The sequence below is a fragment of the Sander vitreus genome, chromosome 10, assembly GCF_031162955.1.
Source record: "Sander vitreus isolate 19-12246 chromosome 10, sanVit1, whole genome shotgun sequence".
Taxonomy (NCBI): Eukaryota; Metazoa; Chordata; class Actinopteri; order Perciformes; family Percidae; genus Sander; species Sander vitreus.
The window spans coordinates 25,436,764-25,443,742 of NC_135864.1; the positions used below are offsets into that span (position 1 = coordinate 25,436,764).

Below are 6,979 nucleotides of genomic sequence, written 5' to 3' on the forward strand. Positions count from 1 at the left end.
ATGCTAATTTAAAAGTTGACAACTAATCGATTAATCTTTAATTATGCTCCTGTATTTGTCTTTATAGCAGAATGTAGAAGTATATTCTCACAGGTGATAAACAAGTAAACAAATACAATATGTTGAATTGAACATGGGCTCACATCTCACATGAAGGTATTCTGTATGTAGCCCTGTAGAGGGAAAAGTCTTTAACCTGGTGCAGGCTTGATTCCCTCTGAATCTCCTGTACAGTTGGGTTTCGACATGCTCCCTACATTAAACCAGCTGCCTGTAATTAATTAATATCACAACAACGCCCAGAGTGCCTCTTTGTCCACTTGAGGTGATGGCTTGCAGGGGCGTGTCCGTGTGTCTGTAGCTCCTTTGTGCTTTACCAGCCAAGATTTCACATACGCCATTGGGTTCCACTTTGACAATGGAGGACCATTCAGGTTAACAAACATCAATGCTGAGACGCTTTCGATCAGGAGTCTACATCTCAGTGGACACATGATGATATTCATTAAGCTGAATCCTCGCTCACATTCTGCACTGCTCACAGGGATCAGGCTGAGAATGTTTGTGAGTGGGGACAAGTCTTCAGGTATCACACTAGAGTCGTCTTTGTAATCCCTGAAGCCCTCAAGCACTTTCCTTTGGTCAAGCCTGAACCTTAGTGTGAGCTGTTTGATGCAAGCTTCCCCATACTGCTCATGTAAGGGAACAGGCCAGTTTTCTGGATTGAGAACTTTAAAGTGATCAAGCAAATCTGTATACCGACTGGTGTTCTCAGCTGATACGCCAGGGTGTCTTCTTGAACCAGTGCTGAACAACCTGTCCTCCAGGTTCCCAACGAGTGACTGAAAGAACACTGAGGAGTCTATCTGTCTTACCCTCGGACTGGTTGTTAAGGGGATGCCCTTAAACTCCTGTCTCTCTGCAGCTGTAAGAGCTTCTTGTCTTTTATCACCTGGAGCGGTCATCATGGATGAAATAATGTGAATGGTTCTTCTCATAAGTTTGTCGGCTTTTGTGAGTGTCATTCCTCTTCCTTGCAAGTTCAGGGGAAGGTGTGCAATTTCCTCTAACGTGTCATACATTAAGGCTAAATCACACAGGAATTCTTGTGTCTCCATTTTGGCCATCAGACCCCTGTACATAGCCTTCTCATTTTCATCTCTTGTGCCATCCACAGAAGCAGCAGTAAAGTGCTGATGCAAAAGCTTTGTACGAGTCCCATACAGCCTTAACTGTTCTGAAACTGCTGGCTGCCCATCGAACATCAAGGACCCTCCCAATTTTCTGCAAACTTATTTCAAGTTGTTGTGCATGCTGAGCCAGTTCACGGCAGTTCTTTGGTGACCTATGGTAGAGTGTGTACATTTTGTCTAAAAATGAAGTGAAATGGTTTATGTTGTTAACACGTTTGACTGTATCTCCCACGGCCAATTCCAATCTGTGGTTGAGGCAGTGCCACACTATAAAATTTGGATACATCTGTTGTAGACGGGTAGCAACCCCAGATTTTCTCCCTAGCATGGCACTTGCTCAATCACAAGCAAAAGCAATTCAATTTGCCTGGATGAAATGTTCATCCAGTCCCCAAGTTTGGAGGCACTGAAGCAAACTCTTTGTAATATTCTCATCTGACTGGCTTTCCAGGTCAACTAAATCGAGGAATATAACTGTGGACACATCATTTATTACAGACGCTAAATACACTACTAGAGCCGATTTCTTGCTAAGAGTTGTGGACTCGTCAATTAAAATACTGAACCTCTGGTCTTTAGTTAGTATGTGGTGCAATATTTTCTATCTCATTTCCTTTGCTGTGTGATCAATTATACCTTTTGCAGTATATCTGGAATGGAGAGTGGTGCCCCATGTCAAGACCATTTTCTTGCTGGAGCACCACCAGCTCCTAGGATGTATGCTGTTCGAAACAGTGAGGCTGTCTTCTCTGCTTCCTCCTCCACTTGTTTTTGTATGGAAACATCAATTGTGTTTTTTGTGTTCACTGTATTTTCTGTTGCCTTGTGACTTTTTAATGTCCCATGCTTGTAGATTTTGCTCCTTAAGCATGACAGCTGATATTGGTGATTGCCATTGTGGCTGTATGTAACTGTAGTCTGCGACCATTCATTCGAGAGAGACATGCCCGTCTCTTTAAACACTCCAAGGCATTTGACAGTTTGGCAAGTATGACACCCAAGAAAATCACCATTAACAATTAGCCAAGGGTTAGCTTTTTTAAACTTACTGTGTTGCTTTTCAGTCCAAATGTTTGTGTGGCATCTTCTCTCGGTCTCTCCTCTGTCTGTTCCTTCTGTCCTCAGCTTCCTCCTCTCGGTCTCTCTCTCTGTTCCTTCGTCCTCAGCTTTTTCCTCTCTCTGTCTCTCCTCTCTGTTCCTCTCTCTCGAATTGTCCTGTCTCTGTTTCTTCATTATCCAGGTGCAGATTGACGACAGAAGGATGAATCTGGTGCCACATATTTTAATTTAAAGAAAACTCAGTTTCTGTAATTAACAGAAGAAAGACAATATAAGTTGCACTGTAGTTTCCACAAGCGTAATGGCTGCCGACATTAACAGACAATTTTGCAAAACTAAAAAAACAATAAAACCAAAAATGTTCCATTTGAACACAGAATACACTACATCATTACAGCTGGTTACATAATATACAGTGGTTCTAAACACATAAGTTTAACAGATTATATTCAGATATCCATTTCAAACATCTGGCATTGAATAACAAAAAGAAACCTAATCACAACTGCTCACACACCACGTTAGCCTAACAGAAAAAGCACTGACTTAACCAGCTAGCTAAGAGTAGTGCTAGTGTGTGTGTGATGCTAACGTTTTAAACTGTGACAACACACGTCAAGAAGACTATTTGCTAAGTTAACAACACTAACATACTATCATGTTTTGATTCATACTGTTATTTACCTGTAATTAACAGAAGAAAGACAATATAAGTTGCACTGTAGTTTCCATAAGCGTAATGGCTGTCGACATTAACAGACGCGTTCGCAAAACTAAGTAAAACTTGTGTTAGTTCTACCCCTAGAGTTCACTCTGCCATTTACTGGTCAATGTCACCGCCTAGTAGCAACAAGTGCAACTGACTTAAACATCGCTAGACAGTCTTTTCTTGCTGTAACTACATGCATCTTAAAATAACAAAAATAATGAATAGGCGAAAAACTAAACTGTTCTAAATTGCATGGGGGGGTCCTATGAACAGCATGTATTCAATATTAACATATTAACCTCAAAACCTGGCACCACACTACACACTAAAATGACATGCATAGCACAATTATTGAAACTAACACACACAGAGCAAAACCTCTTCTCAAGTCTCCAAAAGTCTAAACACATTTTCTACTTTACACACATTTTGCAATTCAAATTGGCACTTTTTAAATGCACTGAAAACAGTTCTCTGCATAAGACACAACAATCTGATATAAAGTCACATGTTTGCCATATAAACACTGCCATTCAAAATGACGCTACATGAGCTAAGTCGCCAATATATGTGTCACCTGGCCAAACACCTCAATGGTTCATTGTTCCCACTTCAATCAGGAAGTAAGCACTATGAAAAGACCACAGGTGAGCACCTTACAACATTTCTGTACATTTTTTCTACGTTTTTTGAGAGCATAATTTTGTTCAGTCCAATGTAAATATATCTGCTGTGCAAATGTTGCACTGAATTGTTTGGTGAAAAATAAAAATAAAAAATATGAAATAATATAATATATATAATATTAATATATAATAATAAATAATTTAAATAAAAAATAAAAAATGTTTCAACAGCATGTGTGTATCTGCAAATACTTCTGTGCATGTGAACAATCTGAAGAATTTTCTATAATTTGAACTATTTTAGTATTATGGCTAAGCATACTAAAGATGAGTGATAAAACCAGCCTAGTTTGCAAAATGGTGTTTTAGCAATTGGAAAATGCTAATTTAAAAGTTGACAACTAATCGATTAATCTTTAATTATGCTCCTGTATTTGTCTTTATAGCAGAATGTAGAAGTATATTCTCACAGGTGATAAACAAGTAAACAAATACAATATGTTGAATTGAACATGGGCTCACATCTCACATGAAGGTATTCTGTATGTAGCCCTGTAGAGGGAAAAGTCTTTAACCTGGTGCAGGCTTGATTCCCTCTGAATCTCCTGTACAGTTGGGTTTCGACATGCTCCCTACATTAAACCAGCTGCCTGTAATTAATTAATATCACAACAACGCCCAGAGTGCCTCTTTGTCCACTTGAGGTGATGGCTTGCAGGGGCGTGTCCGTGTGTCTGTAGCTCCTCTGTGCTTTACCAGCCAAGATTTCACATACGCCATTGGGTTCCACTTTGACAATGGAGGACCATTCAGGTTAACAAACATCAATGCTGAGACGCTTTCGATCAGGAGTCTACATCTCAGTGGACACATGATGATATTCATTAAGCTGAATCCTCGCTCACATTCTGCACTGCTCACAGGGATCAGGCTGAGAATGTTTGTGAGTGGGGACAAGTCTTCAGGTATCACACTAGAGTCGTCTTTGTAATCCCTGAAGCCCTCAAGCACTTTCCTTTGGTCAAGCCTGAACCTTAGTGTGAGCTGTTTGATGCAAGCTTCCCCATACTGCTCATGTAAGGGAACAGGCCAGTTTTCTGGATTGAGAACTTTAAAGTGATCAAGCAAATCTGTATACCGACTGGTGTTCTCAGCTGATACGCCAGGGTGTCTTCTTGAACCAGTGCTGAACAACCTGTCCTCCAGGTTCCCAACGAGTGACTGAAAGAACACTGAGGAGTCTATCTGTCTTACCCTCGGACTGGTTGTTAAGGGGATGCCCTTAAACTCCTGTCTCTCTGCAGCTGTAAGAGCTTCTTGTCTTTTATCACCTGGAGCGGTCATCATGGATGAAATAATGTGAATGGTTCTTCTCATAAGTTTGTCGGCTTTTGTGAGTGTCATTCCTCTTCCTTGCAAGTTCAGGGGAAGGTGTGCAATTTCCTCTAACGTGTCATACATTAAGGCTAAATCACACAGGAATTCTTGTGTCTCCATTTTGGCCATCAGACCCCTGTACATAGCCTTCTCATTTTCATCTCTTGTGCCATCCACAGAAGCAGCAGTAAAGTGCTGATGCAAAGCTTTGTACGAGTTCCATACAGCCTTAACTGTTCTGAAACTGCTGGCTGCCCATCGAACATCAAGGACCCTCCCAATTTTCTGCAAACTTATTTCAAGTTGTTGTGCATGCTGAGCCAGTTCACGGCAGTTCTTTGGTGACCTATGGTAGAGTGTGTACATTTTGTCTAAAAATGAAGTGAAATGGTTTATGTTGTTAACACGTTTGACTGTATCTCCCACGGCCAATTCCAATCTGTGGTTGAGGCAGTGCCACACTATAAAATTTGGATACATCTGTTGTAGACGGGTAGCAACCCCAGATTTTCTCCCTAGCATGGCACTTGCTCAATCACAAGCAAAAGCAATTCAATTTGCCTGGATGAAATGTTCATCCAGTCCCCAAGTTTGGAGGCACTGAAGCAAACTCTTTGTAATATTCTCATCTGACTGGCTTTCCAGGTCAACTAAATCGAGGAATATAACTGTGGACACATCATTTATTACAGACGCTAAATACACTACTAGAGCCGATTTCTTGCTAAGAGTTGTGGACTCGTCAATTAAAATACTGAACCTCTGGTCTTTAGTTAGTATGTGGTGCAATATTTTCTATCTCATTTCCTTTGCTGTGTGATCAATTATACCTTTTGCAGTATATCTGGAATGGAGAGTGGTGCCCATGTCAAGACCATTTTCTTGCTGGAGCACCACCAGCTCCTAGGATGTATGCTGTTCGAAACAGTGAGGCTGTCTTCTCTGCTTCCTCCTCCACTTGTTTTTGTATGGAAACATCAATTGTGTTTTTTGTGTTCACTGTATTTTCTGCTGCCTTGTGACTTTTTAATGTCCCATGCTTGTAGATTTTGCTCCTTAAGCATGACAGCTGATATTGGTGATTGCCATTGTGGCTGTATGTAACTGTAGTCTGCGACCATTCATTCGAGAGAGACATGCCCGTCTCTTTAAACACTCCAAGGCATTTGACAGTTTGGCAAGTATGACACCCAAGAAAATCACCATTAACAATTAGCCAAGGGTTAGCTTTTTTAAACTTACTGTGTTGCTTTTCAGTCCAAATGTTTGTGTGGCATCTTCTCTCGGTCTCTCCTCTGTCTGTTCCTTCGTCCTCAGCTTCTCCTCTCTCGGTCTCTCCTCTCTCTGTTCCTTCGTCCTCAGCTTTTCCTCTCTCTGTCTCTCCTCTCTCTGTTCCCTCTCTCGAATTGTCCTGTCTCTGTTTCTTCATTATCTGTTTGTCATACCTCTTTTCCTCCTCTTTCCTCATCTCCTCTCTCTATCTCTCTCCTCTCTATATCTCCTCTCTCTGTGCTCTCTGTATAATTGTCTGTCCCATCTCTGTCTGTAAAATGAAGTAAAATGAAGTAAAACTCCCATTGATTTTCTCCATAAGGATTTATATTATCAGCCATAATGTCTGAACCATCCGAGGTAGACTGACCACGAGCTACGTGGTTGTGAAACGAAAGTTTCTGCTCCTGTAGAAGCTAAAGGTCTGTATGAAATCAACCTTGTTACAAGAAAAACATGTTTTTATCCGCAATCTTATGGAGAAAAACTACACTACCCACAGTCCTAAGCTTAACAGCGACGCCTCTGATTGGTCCAACTCGCTGTTACCATAGAAACGTTTACCATACCCGCAAAACTGCGAACGACTATAGCGATAGCATTAACTAGCTAGCTGACTAGCAAAGGGAGCTTGTTGTCACAAACTTTCAGTGGTTTAAATGCCAGAGAATGCATATAATTACATCCAGTTATTTATCTAATAATGTATCCTGAATTTTACTACTATTACATAACATGGGCTA

At 40.8% G+C, this 6,979-nt stretch overlaps 2 pseudogenes; both read right to left on the reverse strand.

The window, feature by feature from the left end:
* Window positions 1-287: 287 nt before the first annotated feature.
* LOC144524264 (E3 SUMO-protein ligase KIAA1586-like) lies at window positions 288-2,138 on the reverse strand (annotated as a pseudogene).
* A 2,115-nt stretch (window positions 2,139-4,253) lies between these two features.
* Window positions 4,254-6,102, reverse strand: LOC144524265 (E3 SUMO-protein ligase KIAA1586-like; annotated as a pseudogene).
* Between the last annotated feature and the right edge of the window lie 877 nt (window positions 6,103-6,979).